Below are 13761 nucleotides of genomic sequence, written 5' to 3' on the forward strand. Positions count from 1 at the left end.
TGGACATTTAAAAGTTAATTAGAAAGGAAGTGCAGAGTATTAACGGGTACAGGGAAAGAACAGGGAATTGGGATTAGATAGAGGTACAAATATTGACATTAATAAGTCCAGTTGTCTCTTTGAACTGACTTCAAAAAGATCTTCTGATCCACTGACTAGAAATGTATTGTCCAATCTCCTTTCTGAAACATCAACCTCCTGTGTTGAATTGCCATTCAGTTAGTCAATATGTCTTTTTTTTTTTACCTTTACCACCCACTCGCACCTCGTAAGTTCACTGGAATTTTCTTAATCACTTATCCACTGTAGGTCTTTTTAAATCATCTCTCCCCTCTCTTCTTGTAATTTCCTGTATTTTTTTTTGTCAGCAGGACTGAGTCTCTCTGGGCGAAAGGTTGGTGAAGATAATTTATATTGGCAACTGTCTGACTTTTGCCTGACCTTTCTGCTGCTCTGCAATCAGGTTTGAGCAAACTGAGCTTGGTACTTGCTTGTCTGTTTGGAAACAACTCCACAGATTACTCGCTGGCAGTACAATATGGGGTATTCTGATAAATGATCAGAAAGTGTGACAGCCAGTGCTGTAAGGAAAGCAATTTAGAATTCTCCTAGAATTGCTTTAGCACCTGAACAAACGATTCATCACCCCCGCTGAAAGCAGGACGGTAAGGAATGAAAGTCTGACACCGTTTACTTTAAGGAATACAGTGCGGCAAAGTCTTCAGACCTAAATGGAGCGTCATTATCTGAGATGATTTTCTCCAGGTAAAGCCATAGAAACTAAACAAAGTTCTCAACATGTGTAAATGCTTCTGCAGTGGGAAGCTAAAGTTGTAGTGAATGTCGGTGGCTGTCAGGAATAAGCACCAACAGCAATAAATTACACCAGTCCATATTTTGCAGTAAAATCACCATTAATGCTCTGCTGTTATTTACCTACCAGTCCCCAGGTTATATCTGTGTTGGAGTACAGTATTTCTGATGGATTGCTTTGGCAGCTGTTTGCAGAGGTCTAACTTATTATTATTCGGTCACCAAAGGTAGATTTGAAATGTTTATGCGTCCAGAATCTTCTCCTTTTAGGGGTCTAATTTGTGGTATTTCTTAACAGGATTTATTCATAAGGAATGTAACTCGCATGAGTGGGGATTGGCCCCTTCCCCTCTGGAATTCTGTGTTGTTGTTTCAACGTGCTTCGCAGGATTTACTGTAAAGTGTAGTGACTGCATAATTCTGTAAGCGAAAGAGGCAGCAAATTTGCACACCACAAATGTCCCACAAACAGCCATGAGATGAAGTGACTAAGTTTATCTGCGGGATTGTGGGCCAAGGTACCAGAAGGAATGTCAGCCTCGACTGTAAGATCCGAGTCTTGACGTGAGGCTTGTTTTTTTAAGGGTTTATATATAAAAGAGATTTCTCGCACTTTATTTCAGGTCAGATCTTTTGCTAAGCCTGCAGTCAAACTCATTGCGTAACCCTGAGCTACTGGCGACAGCACTGCTGAGCCAAGTGAGGCACATCTAGTTGAGCTATTCACAGCCTACTCACTCACTCTTCCCTCAGACATATCAAGTCTCATTCATTTCAAGTAAGATAGAGTTATTCAGTTTATTTACCGACGAGAGGGGTAATTGTGTGAACCCCCCCCCCCCACAAACAGTTCTCGGGTGTAATTCTTTGTATGATCTTGAAACTTCCCCTGGGTTTAAACAGCAACAGATTTTGGGGGAGGGCAGTACTGATGGGCAGAGTCAGCGGTTTGAATCCACGGTTTCTACGCTTGTTTAATTTGTATGCTCAGCCATTTTGAACGTATGGCCTCATGTATAAAGTTGCATTTAGCTGCGTGGGTTAATTATTCGGAGTGCAAAATGTCACCCGCGATGTGATAATTAACCTGCAGGGCCAGTTAATTACGGCCAGTCCCACTCCACCATCGGAGAACGAGCTTCCAGCCATTCTGTCCCTGTTCTCCCTGGAACTCCATCTCAGAGTCCCTCCCCGCCTCTGCCCACTTTTCAACCAAGCTTTCAATTATCTCTCTCCCCACCCCCACCCCCACCACCCTCCCACCGTTACTTCCTTCCTCAGCTCATCGACCCTCAGCTCCGGCTATTTTCTGAAGTGCTTTGAGGTGTCGTCCCAATATGAAAGGCGACATATTGACATAAAATGATGATTGCTTCAAAGGCATCTTCTGCTCTCTCTCAACCCAATTCGACCACTATAGTTGGGCTCAAAGCCTCTCTGAGCACAGCAATGCCACGTGAAGAAGAAAAGTGTCTTAACTCAATAAAAGGCATTGTGAACTAAGCCAATATTATTAAGAAATTACTGACAATGATAACCCCATCAATAACTTTTATATTATAAGCTCTGAATTCATCAGTTTTATTTAATTTTGGGAGCAATCTTTTTGCCATTAAAATCTTTGACAGTGAATAGTGACGGCCAGTTTAGTCTATAAAAGATTTGGCCCTCAATGATTGATTACAGCATCATGATTGTTGAGTGGTAATCAATAATTGATTATTAGGAAATGACAGAGTCACTATACGTAAAAAAGGCGAAATCATACCAACAGCCCTGAATGTTGAACTGTTAAACAGGTAGAATTAGCTTAAAAGCTTCTTATTTGTATTTTATTTTGAAATTCATAGCAGATTTCCTGGGGTTTGTGTCTCCTAAACCATATATTTCATTTTCTGTCTGTTTAATACATATTAATACACATAAACAGCCTTTCTAAGAATTTTAAATCGCAGTTGATTTGTTTAAAAAAAAATTGTAGTCATTTTTCTACACTTAATTACAGATCATTATACTATTAAACCTGATTATCCTCTTGATATTGGTCGTAGAATCCATATTCCATATTGCAGGTATTTCACCCTGGGAGGACATCTCAAAGTGCTTCCCAGAATGTACTGTAAAGTGTGGTGACGGTCTATTTTTCTAGTTAACTGCAGCAGCCAATTTCTGCACAGCAATGTCTCACAAACTATATTGAAGTGAATGACCAATTTTTCCGAGGGATGTTTTGGCCAAGATAACTGTGAGAAACTCCCTTTTCTTTTCAAATAGTGCCGTGAGATCACCAGAACAGAGAGTTAAATCCTCGGTTTAACATCTCATCCAAAGGCCAGCACCTCCAACGATGCAGCATTCCCCCAGCACTACACTGGAGTGTCTGCCTAGATTATGTGAGCACCAACTACTGACGTGGGGCTTGAACCCACAGTCCTCTGACGAAGAGGCAAGCCTGCTGTCAACTGAACCAGACTGATACCAAGAGATAAATTAGAATGAATCAGATTAAGAACACAAACCAGCCTCGTCTAAAACAAAGGGAAAACCTGCACAAATCAAACGGTTCCCAAGACGTATTTGTCCAAAAGACTGACTGAACGCAGCCTTGAATTTAATATAGAAACAAATTCCAAATTTTGTAACGTTAATCTCGCTTTGTCATGGGCAAATTTCTTCAGTCATTCTTAATGTGATTCATTTTAAAATACAAAATCCCGATCTTACAAATCGATGTCTGCTGCAAAACAAATTAAGTTGCTGTTAAATCTTGGGATAAAGCTGTTTATATTGGATCTAGCTTGTGCCTGAAATGGACAAGAACTTTCCCTTTCCTTGTAAGTAACTGTAGCCTTAAATGTTTAGACACTGGAAAACATTCACTTCAGCTGTAAAACCCACACAGAGAGTAGACAGCGCAGTAGCCCAAATAAACATTATTTACGCTGAAAGCCGCAAGTTCAAGTCTGGTTCAAAAGTGGTCCATAGCTTCAGGAAACATGAATTTACAGTTTTGCCACAATCCCAGTAGACGGGAGCCCAGAAACAAATGACGTGTTTGCACACTGTTAAAATCAAAAGAAAACAATCACTGAAATAAATTGTTAATTAAGCGAATTAAACAATGAGACCTAAAAGTCCCTTTTTTTTCTGCACTTGATTGAATGGGCAATAAAATGTTATTAACTTGATCTGGATGTGAAGCTTTTGAGCAGAGCAAAGATGCATAAGCTTTATGGCACCTACAACTCACGGGTTTATTTAAAATAAAGATTGGACTAATTATGCTGGAGTATTAAAACGTGAAATCAGGAGCTTCGACAAATTAGGTTTTGGCTGCCACAGTTTTCCAAGAGGAATTTCTGTCTCGAGTGGTTATGTACCATGTGTATGTTATAAATAAATAAAATGGATCCACAGATGTTTGGGTTGCATCAGTTTAATTGCAAATACAGCAGTAAAGATTATATCGGGATTTGACAAATTAGGTGCAAGACGTTCTATTTGGATTTAATGGGTATTTTGACTGTAAAAAATTCAAATCAATTTTGAAAACCTACATTACCAGTTTTCTGCAAACAGAATACCCGATCAGTGCTACTACTGGAAACCACAGCAGCTCATAATAACTTTAACATCCAAATTATGAGTCCATCATAGAGATCATTACCCTGTGCTGGTTTGCGTGTCAGTGCACCAGTCAATTGAATTCAGGATCCTTTTCCTTTCCTTTAAATCCTTTCATAATCCTATCCTTCCCCAAGTATCCCATCGGCTCCAGCCCTATCTGCCCGGGTTTCCGCTCTCCCAACTCTCATCTACGGTTTGTTCCTCATTGCCGAAATCTCGATATCAGTGGATAAGTATTCAGCCTATAAGTACAGTCACTAAACGTCACGGTAACTCCTGTGAAGCAGTTTAGGATGACTCGATGGCACGATAAGACACTATATCAAATGCAAGGATTATTTTTATCGTCAATAATTTTCAGATGAACAGGAAGAGGAGGGTAACAAGAAACCTGTCGCAAGAGGGAACCTTGTTCAACAAAAGGACAAGTGTTTATCAATAGATTTGAAGATTGCTGTTACTTACCCCACAATGTTGAAAGTCACAAACCTTAGCGATATATAGCCTGTATCTGAAGTTCACTTGAGTGCCTATTCAAAGCCAGTCTCACAAATACAATTCGCTCAGGACATTAATAATACCATTCAATTTTAGCAGGAAGAATGGCATTGAGCGGATATCCAGACGTCTGTAACTTATGTTACAAGAGAACGCAAATTGGCATGACACAAAAAAAACACTCGTCAAAGGCAAACCACCAAGGTTAGTATGGCGACTTCTTTTCAATCTATTATTCAAGGAGAGAAATTTCAATCTTCAATTTAAAGTCATGTTGAGAATGTTCTATCCCCTTTCCAGGAGTTAAATACCAACTCACTGAATTATATTAAATGGGCTTGCAATGATACTCAGTGTTAATCTGTCATCGTGAATATCAGGGAATGAATGCAGACCAAGATAAAAACTGAAATGATATGTGGAAATAATTCAAGGTCTGACCTTACCTTTTAATTGCTCATTTCACAAATGGTGGGTTTGTAAGAGGGATAATTAAAAAAAAAGTTCTTTAAATAATTTTAAATGAAATGGAGAATTGTTTAGGTCAATTCATGTTGTGTCTTGACATCTTAGGTCCAAGGTATGTTTGTTTGTGGGACATTGCTGTGCACAAATTAGTTGCCACATTTGCCCACAAAACATACACATCACCCATTTGCTGTATATCCTGCAAGACATCTTGACGACATAAGTGCTATATCAAATGCATGGATTATGCTTTTACTGCCCCATTGGTTGACAACTCCATTTCCCCGATCACAATAAAGAAAATATTTCAAAAATGAAAGTAATGAGATGAAGCTTTAATGATACGAAACGGTGCAAAATAAAGGTAAAGTCTTGGCTCCTGGATATCCGCGTTATTCACTAAAATTATGGCTGTCTTTCAATGGAGATCTTTTCCTTATCGCAAACTGATACGCGTTTTTCTACAATTTGGGAATTATTTGATCACCAATCTATCGGGAACTGCTTGAAGCTCAGATAGTTTTTCTGGGGATAATAATCCCTGCAAAAGAAAAATAATAATAACAATTTGGTCACTCAATCCACGACTGTGGGATGTCAGCCGCCCAGTCTATCAAAAAAAAATTGATGGTTCGAAAAAGTAACATTGAACTTCACCAGTCATATCCAGTATGTGTGCATTTAAAGGTGAGGACAAGTGTCTATAGCAGTGAATTGAGCATAAGTTTTTGACTGAAAGCTTAGAGTCTAAATTAACTCTGAAAGCGTTAAAGTTTTCTTTAGAATAGTTGGTTTGTTTTATCTGGGACTGTTAACGCACATCAATGTGTGTGAATCATAGTGTCTGAAACAGTCAACATGCCAATCAGACCACAACAGGGCTCTGAACAATCCCAACAAGGCGATTAGTGACCTCATGTCTGGGCGATATTAACACTGATTTGGAACCGAAAAAAAAATATGGTTAAAAGGACGGAGACATAATTATCCTTGTGTCTGCATTTGGTACAGATGCCTCAAAGCACTTCACAGGAATTGATGGAAAGTGACAAATCGCTTGCTGAGTTCTCTTACAACGTACTCAGTCACTGTATATTCTGTTGGCAAACACAGCAGCCAATTTCTGCACAGCGGTTTCCCATGAGTCTCCATGAATTGAAAGACCTTTTTTTTTAAGCTGAGAGATTGTTGAGATTGTCGCCTTAAAAAGAGTCAGCTGGAGGGGATTGTGGAAAGGGCAAGAGAAGCGGGGCTGAAAAAGATTGCTCTGAAGGAAGCCATCATGGACACGATGGGCCAAATGGCTTTCTTCTGCACTTTAAGTTATAATATAATAACAATCCTTGCATTTGATATGACGCTTTTCATGTCTTCGAGATGTCTCAAAGCGCTTAAATTCATATGGTTCTATTGCTCCATCCATAAAGCGCTTTGGGAAATCTTCCCGATGTGAAGGAGGCTCTATCAAAAGGAAGGATGAATATTATTATTCATTCTATAAAACAACTGTGGCTTCTTTTTCATATTGGCAAGATGCAGCTTTGGCAATTGGTGCAGTTTTACGGTCCACAAGATTTGCAGCTCAGGAATTAGGAAGAGCAAGTATCTGTTGGATTGAGCCAGGAGCCAGCAATCATGGAAAGTGGCAGAAACCCTTCAGTGAAGTGTTTTGTCCTAGTGGCTGTTGTTCACATTTGAGCCTTCAAAGCGTTGTCAGTCTTTTTCATCATCGGAGTTGACAGTATTAATAATACATTAACTGGATGTATGCCTCGCATGAAGGGGCTTATATAAATGCAAGTTGTTGTTGAGAATCAATTGCCCCAGTCCTATCATCCATCAAAGTGATATAGATCCTCGCTCCCCCTCCTGATTAGTGGGCTTATCATTGCCTTCTCTTTCTTTATATTTCCCAACAATATCGTCCAATAAGGTATTAATATTATTATTAATAATAATGATCCTTGTGTTTGATACAGCGCCTTTCATGTTGGGAGGCTGTCTCAAAGCGCTACACAGGAATTACTTTACCGTGTAGTGATTGTGTATTTTTTAAGAGGTTGAATGTTGGGAACTCACAATCTTCTGACTCAGAGCCGAGAGTGCAATCAACTGAGCCAAGCAGACACAAAATTACGCTGAATTGGAAAGATTCCTTACCCAAAATCTTTGGAGTGAAAAATCAATGTTCCGTCCCACTGTGCCTTAAAATATTGACAAATTGATAGCAAAATTCCATTTTCACACGTAAAATAATCAAGATTTGCTGTTCAGTTACTCTCAATATTAATCTTTCTTCCCATTGAAGGATGTTGACGATCAAGGTTTAGTCTGATTTTGTTATTGTGACAGTTTTCAATGTCCCCGAATAAACAGGGGAACATTTTTCTTCTCATACGTTGATTGCTTTCAATAGAGATGCTGGCAGTCAGCAAACATCAACCTCATCCTCAATCTGTGCAAACAGTCAGTGGAAATTTACAACTGCCGCTTTGATCAAAGTAACTTCTTAACAATAAGCCACGAGAAGCATATCAAGTTGGAATCATTTAGTTCTGGAATGAACAACAACAAATCGAATTCATGAGGGGCAGTACCTCGGAACACTTATCACGCTTTCATTCTTCGAGGATAGCGTGAAAAAAATATTCTGCTTCTGTGAAAATCACAGGAACACAGAACAAAAAAGGAGGGTGCCCTTCAGCCCATCAAGCCTGTTCCACTCGTCTATAATAATCCCGACGTTTGGTGTAGCGCCCTTCACGTTAAGAAGACCTCTCAAATAGCTTCACAGGAGGTGCTGTGACGTGAAGTGACTTTTGTGGGTGAATGCTCACAAGTAACATTTCAGAATATGCAGAATTGGGCAACTTGTCAAATTCGGTTTTGACTTTGAAGACAGCTCTCTGCTCTTCTTAAAAGGACTCACGGAAAATCAGCTTCAAAAATGAAAAGTTCTATGGAAGAATTTGACAAATTTTGGATGCTCTGAAATGCTACGTTAATAGAATAAATCTCAACCCAGGCGGAAGTCTTACCCCAAGACAATACATGTAAATTGAGGATGCACGTGGGAATTCTATTTCATCAATACAGAATTTACGTTTATATCCTGGTTAATGTTGACCTGGTCAACGGTATATCCCCTGCAGTCCTGTAGCTCAGTGGTTAGAGCACTCGCCTTGCAAGCGAGAGACCTGGGTTCGACTCTCGGCGGGGTGAAATGTTGGGCATGTTTCGTTACTCCACACGCCTCTGTTTACCCAGCAGTAAGTAGGAACCCGGTTGTTAGTCGATCGGCAGATTAAAAAAAACAACAATAATAAATTGGTCACTTCAATCCACGACTGTTTGTGGAGCTGTGAGCAATTGGCTGCCACGTTTCGCCCACAAAATATGCAGTCAATCCACTTTGAAGCGTTTTGAGACGTCTGCAAGATGTTATATCAAGTGCAAGGGATTATTATTAATACCTAATGCAAGGATATTATTAATATTAGCAATGTAACCAACAGTGACAGGAATTGGTATCAATGTAGTTTCAAATAGATATCAAAGGGACTCAGAGTTCAACAGTGGTAGTAATAAAAACCTTGTGTCTATTTCTCGAACCATATCTAATTCTCCATCTCGCCCCCCCTCCCCCTCAGTTATGTAGTCTCGCAAGTTTTACTGGAATTTTTTTTGGAGTGGGCGATCGAATCAGTGCGAGAGTACAATCGCACTGGTACGTGCGTGCTTTGGATCTTCAGAAGGCAATTGATAATTCCCTAAGGCTTTCAAATAAGATGAAGCGATATGAAATTAATAGCAAATTAGCCAACTGGATTCCAAATTGCCTCGCTAATAGAAAGGATAAAGTAAAGATAAATACAGAGGCTCTGTCTGGGGTTAAGTGACTAGCAGAGCTCAAAAGAGATCTGTACTGAGTCCCCTGCGGTTTGTGCTACACACATCCAATGTGAAAGAGGGTACTTGCAGCTTCATAAAAATCAGCGACAATGGCATACAGCTATGTGGCCGGATAGTAGATAATGGGAGATTGAGAGAACTCAAAGGCATCTGAATGGATTGAATGGATAAACTGAGGCATGGAGTATTTAATGTGGATAAACGTAAAGTAAAACACATTGGTGGAAGTCACAATAAAAATAATAATAATGATGCTCACATTCGGTACATCGCCTTTTATATCAGGGTAACTTCTCTGAGTGCTTCACAGGGTTTGCTGTAAATCGTAACATTTTCTAGCTGATTCGTGCACAAATTCCTTATTGTTAATAAGAATTTATTATTATTATTACCGTGGAGTCCTGTAGCTCAGTGGTTAGAGCACTCGCTTTGCAAGTGAGAGACCTGAGTTCAATTCCAGGCAGAGGGCGAAACCTTGGGCAAGTTTCCTTACTCCACACAGAGCCTAATAATAATCCCTCCAAAACAAAAAAACAATAATAAATTGGTCATTTTCAATCTACGACTGTTTGTGGGACATTGCTGTGCGCAATTGGCTGCCGCGTTCGCCCACAAATATACAGTCAATTCACTTTACAGTCTATTCTGTGAAGCGCTTTGGGACGTCCTCCCGACGTGAAAAGCGCTATATCAAATGCAAGGATTAAAGGATTAAAAGGTGGAGGAGCAAAATCACTTGTTTAGCAAAACAAAAAAGGAAAAGGAAGAAAGAATACACCGAAAGTGTCATCAAAGTTAACTGATGATGTGCTGAGTTACATCTCACGGTTATTTCAAGCACTATCTGAATGTGTACAGTAGCTACCTTGAACGTGCTTGCTCACCTTTGGAACAGGTATTGCTGTGCACATTTGCCTGCCATGTTTCACCCACAGAATGCAGTCACTATACTTCACAGTATATTCTGTGAAGCGCTTTGAGATGTCTTGAAGACATTATAAGAGGCTATATCAAACGCAAGATTATTATTATCAGGTATCCTTTTCCCTACTGATTTTTCTCTTGCCAGCCGGGTGTCTGAACACTTGTGAAAATTCCATTTAAGAGCGTATAAAACCTAAATAACGAGAGTTCCACCTATTTAACGGTTTACCTTTCATTTTTGATAAATCTAGAATAAGTGACCTGCGACCGAGTGATTCTGAGCTAATTGATACAGGAATAGGCCATTTATGCTGATAAGGCAGTTCTATCGTTTTATTAAATCAAAGGCAGTTCGTTTAATCCCATTTCCCCGCGAGGACGATGAAAATGTCAGACATGGAGTGGAATTATTCTGGATTGAACGATGTTCAGTTTGTGTTAGGCACATACCCTGGTTGTTTGCTCAACTTACCTTCAGGGTCTGTGAAAAATGGTATGGAATTTTCTGTCCTTTGGTCGTTCACTTCTGAAGCCTAAAGTTCCTCTTTCTTTGATGTCTGACAGACAGAAACTCATTGCTACGCTTACGAATATCCAAGCCAAACTACTGAGAGGTTCCACACATGCATTGAAGTTCCCCAGTATTTTCACACTTTCTCCCCAGAGGAACACACTTTTCTCACTTAATTCTGGAAATTTTTAAGCATCAAGTTTGCAGGAGCCACGGCCTAGGTACCCCCTACTTACTGCTAGGTAAACAGAGGCGTGTGGAGTAAAGAAACTTGCCCAAGGTTTCGACCTACTCGGGAATCGAACCCAGGTCCTTCTCGCTTGTGAGGCGAGCACTCTAACCACTGAGCTGCAGAACTCTGCAAGCGAGAAGAATCAGCGGTAATGAATTCTGACCGGGGACATTATCCTAATCGGAACGATTGCACAAAGGTATTTTTCTCAACTAATCTCACTGGAGAGCATTTCTATACCACGCGTCTCGGTAGTGAGAGAATCAGTCCCAACATCTTTTAAATATGTCCTTTCAGCTTTTTAAATGAAGAAAAAGGGGCATTGTTGTTCTAATTGAGATGACTGCTTAGCAATTATATCATCGTAATAACATTATCTTGCACGCCAGCTGACTGTGAGGCTTGCACTATCTTTTCGATCTTCTATTTTTTAAGCATTTTTAATGTAATGACTGGGATCTAATTAGGATTTCTTAACTGGCCTCTTAATGAGGAGATGCATCACGGTTCCGAGAGACCCATGGGAACTCCAGTTCGGACCAAGATAAAATTAGTTTCAACCCGATAAATTAACTTAAGTTGGTCAATCACTGCATGGTTGTTTGTGGGACATTAATTCCTGCAAACTGGCTGCTGTGTTCACCTAGAAAATTCACAGTCGCTACACTTTACAGTAAATCCTTTAGATATACAGCACTTTGAGACCTGTCAATGATAACGTGATAAGGCGCTGTTTCAATCGTCAACTAACCCGGAAGTTTTACATTAGTTCCCTTTCAACCTGTCTTGCCTGTAACAAAGATTTATCAAAACACGTCGAAAACACTTCTGCATCGAGGAGGTTAAGATACTGAGATGCTTTGCTGGCCTCGTGACGCTTCCAATAACTGAGAATTGAATTGAATTGGTCTGTCGAATCGTTGCTCAGATCAGGCTTAAAAAAAAATACCATGTATTTCTCATACATGTGTAAAAATATCCGTTAAATCTCCTGCTAAAGTTCTGCCCTCACAAAAGAGCAGTCGGTGGCTGGTTCCTGTTGTGTCATCTTCTGCCATTTGCGGCAGAATGCACTGAGCGCCATTTTTCCGTACCGCTTCGGATTTTCCCTTTATTTTTAAAAAAAAAATCCTCTGCCATGTGTCTCTCCATTGTTTTGAAGAAGAAAAAAGCAAGATCCGAATCAATCTATCGCTTCGCACTTCACGAAGTCAAGTGCTGAATAAAATGTAACTCGGCCTGCCGAATAACAGTGAAGAATCCCAATAATGGTTGCTGTTCAATAAAGTGTCAGAACAAGGACTTTTCTTTTTGCAGCCACGCACGGGAATCACAATGTACTCGGGTTGCCATAGAGATTGGGACCCAAAGAACAGAGACTTGAGCGACTTCCATTAGAAGCCTTGTGTAGGGCAGTGTGTTATTATGATTGATTTCTGACCTCCAGAGACCTGCGTATTCTGAAGCGAGCTCTACGTCCCAATTGACAGTTTAACCCTCGGCCAGCACTTACAATGATATTTTAGCCAATCTGTATAATTCTGCAGCTCTCAATGGCCTCTACCCTAACTTACAACAGTCATCAAATACTGGTCTCTTTACTGATGCCGTAACAGTGCCAAGAAGTGTGACCTGCTATGTGGGTGTGTGGATTCTGTGACCTGCCAACCACATATCAACCTGTCCGCTTCCTCCGCTCAGCAGGCTCTGGCCTGCTCCATGTCCCCCGCACGGACCACTCCACCATCGGCGGTCGAGCCTTCAGCCTTTCTGCCCCCCATCCTTTGCAATCTCGTCGCACAGTCCCTTCACCTCGCTCCCTCCCTTGCTTTCTTCAAGGCACCTCTCAAGGCCTTCCTTTCGACCTCCTACTCTCCCTGCCTTGCACCCTCCCTGATCCCAAACCCCCCCAGTTGGCAATTGGCTGCCGCGTTTGGCCCGCAAATATACAGTCAATCACTTTACAGTCTATTCTGTGAAGCGCTTCGAGACATCTAGAAGATGTGAAAAGCGCTATATCAAATGCAAATTATTATTATTATTGCCAGCCACACCAAGGCTCCTTCCATGTTCCGCCCCAGCAGAGCAACACTCTATCTCACCACTAGAGACCCTACTGTTGAACGTCAGTTGAGAATATCAGTCCAGTGTTTCCTTTCCAGAAATGGGTTAATGGACAGATGGCACATTAACCATGTACCTTATGTCAACTTTTCACCCAAAGTGGGACATTCAATCCCCAGGCTAAAGTTCCCTTTCTCCGGTCCTGTCAAGGGGTCGTTTGAAAAAAAACCGCAATCTTTAATCTTCATTTCCCCACTCGCCGATACAGTGACTGGAGAGCTGTACAATGAGCATCTGTCACTTTTGGTTTGCATTCATCCCCCTTTTCCACTTTCTGTCGATCCAAAGGGTTCTGCTTTCTTCTGCTTCTCTTTGTCTCTGTTAATTTCCACAGCCTATTTTTTATGTGGGTAATCCGTATCCAGAGGAGAAAGAGTCCTGCATGCTGCTCGATTGTATGCACATTATCTAACAAGATACAAGAGAATTTTGTTGAAACTACTAATCAATCATTAATAATAATAATAATCCTTGCATTTGATATATCGCTCTATCGCTTCTTCGAGCTGTCCCAAAGTGCTTCACAGAATATACTGTGTATTTTACAGGCAAAACACTGCAGCTAATTACGCACAGCAGTGTCCCACAGTTGCAGATTGAGTGACCAAATTATTATTATTGCTAGTAATATTGTTTGTTGAAGGGATTATTA

At 40.5% G+C, this 13761-nt stretch overlaps 1 long non-coding RNA gene across 1 annotated transcript in view; it reads left to right on the plus strand.

Moving 5' to 3' along the window:
* Nucleotides 1-660: 660 nt before the first annotated feature.
* LOC121850805 overlaps nucleotides 661-13761 on the plus strand; it is a 60597-nt gene continuing 47496 nt past the window's right edge. Inside the window, exons 1-2 of the long non-coding RNA XR_006085778.1 lie at nucleotides 661-765; nucleotides 5035-5142. This is a non-coding gene — a long non-coding RNA (uncharacterized LOC121850805). The remainder of the gene's footprint in view (nucleotides 766-5034; nucleotides 5143-13761) is intronic.

The sequence above is a fragment of the Callorhinchus milii genome, unplaced genomic scaffold (assembly GCF_018977255.1).
Source record: "Callorhinchus milii isolate IMCB2004 unplaced genomic scaffold, IMCB_Cmil_1.0 Scaffold25, whole genome shotgun sequence".
NCBI lineage: Eukaryota > Metazoa > Chordata > Chondrichthyes > Chimaeriformes > Callorhinchidae > Callorhinchus > Callorhinchus milii.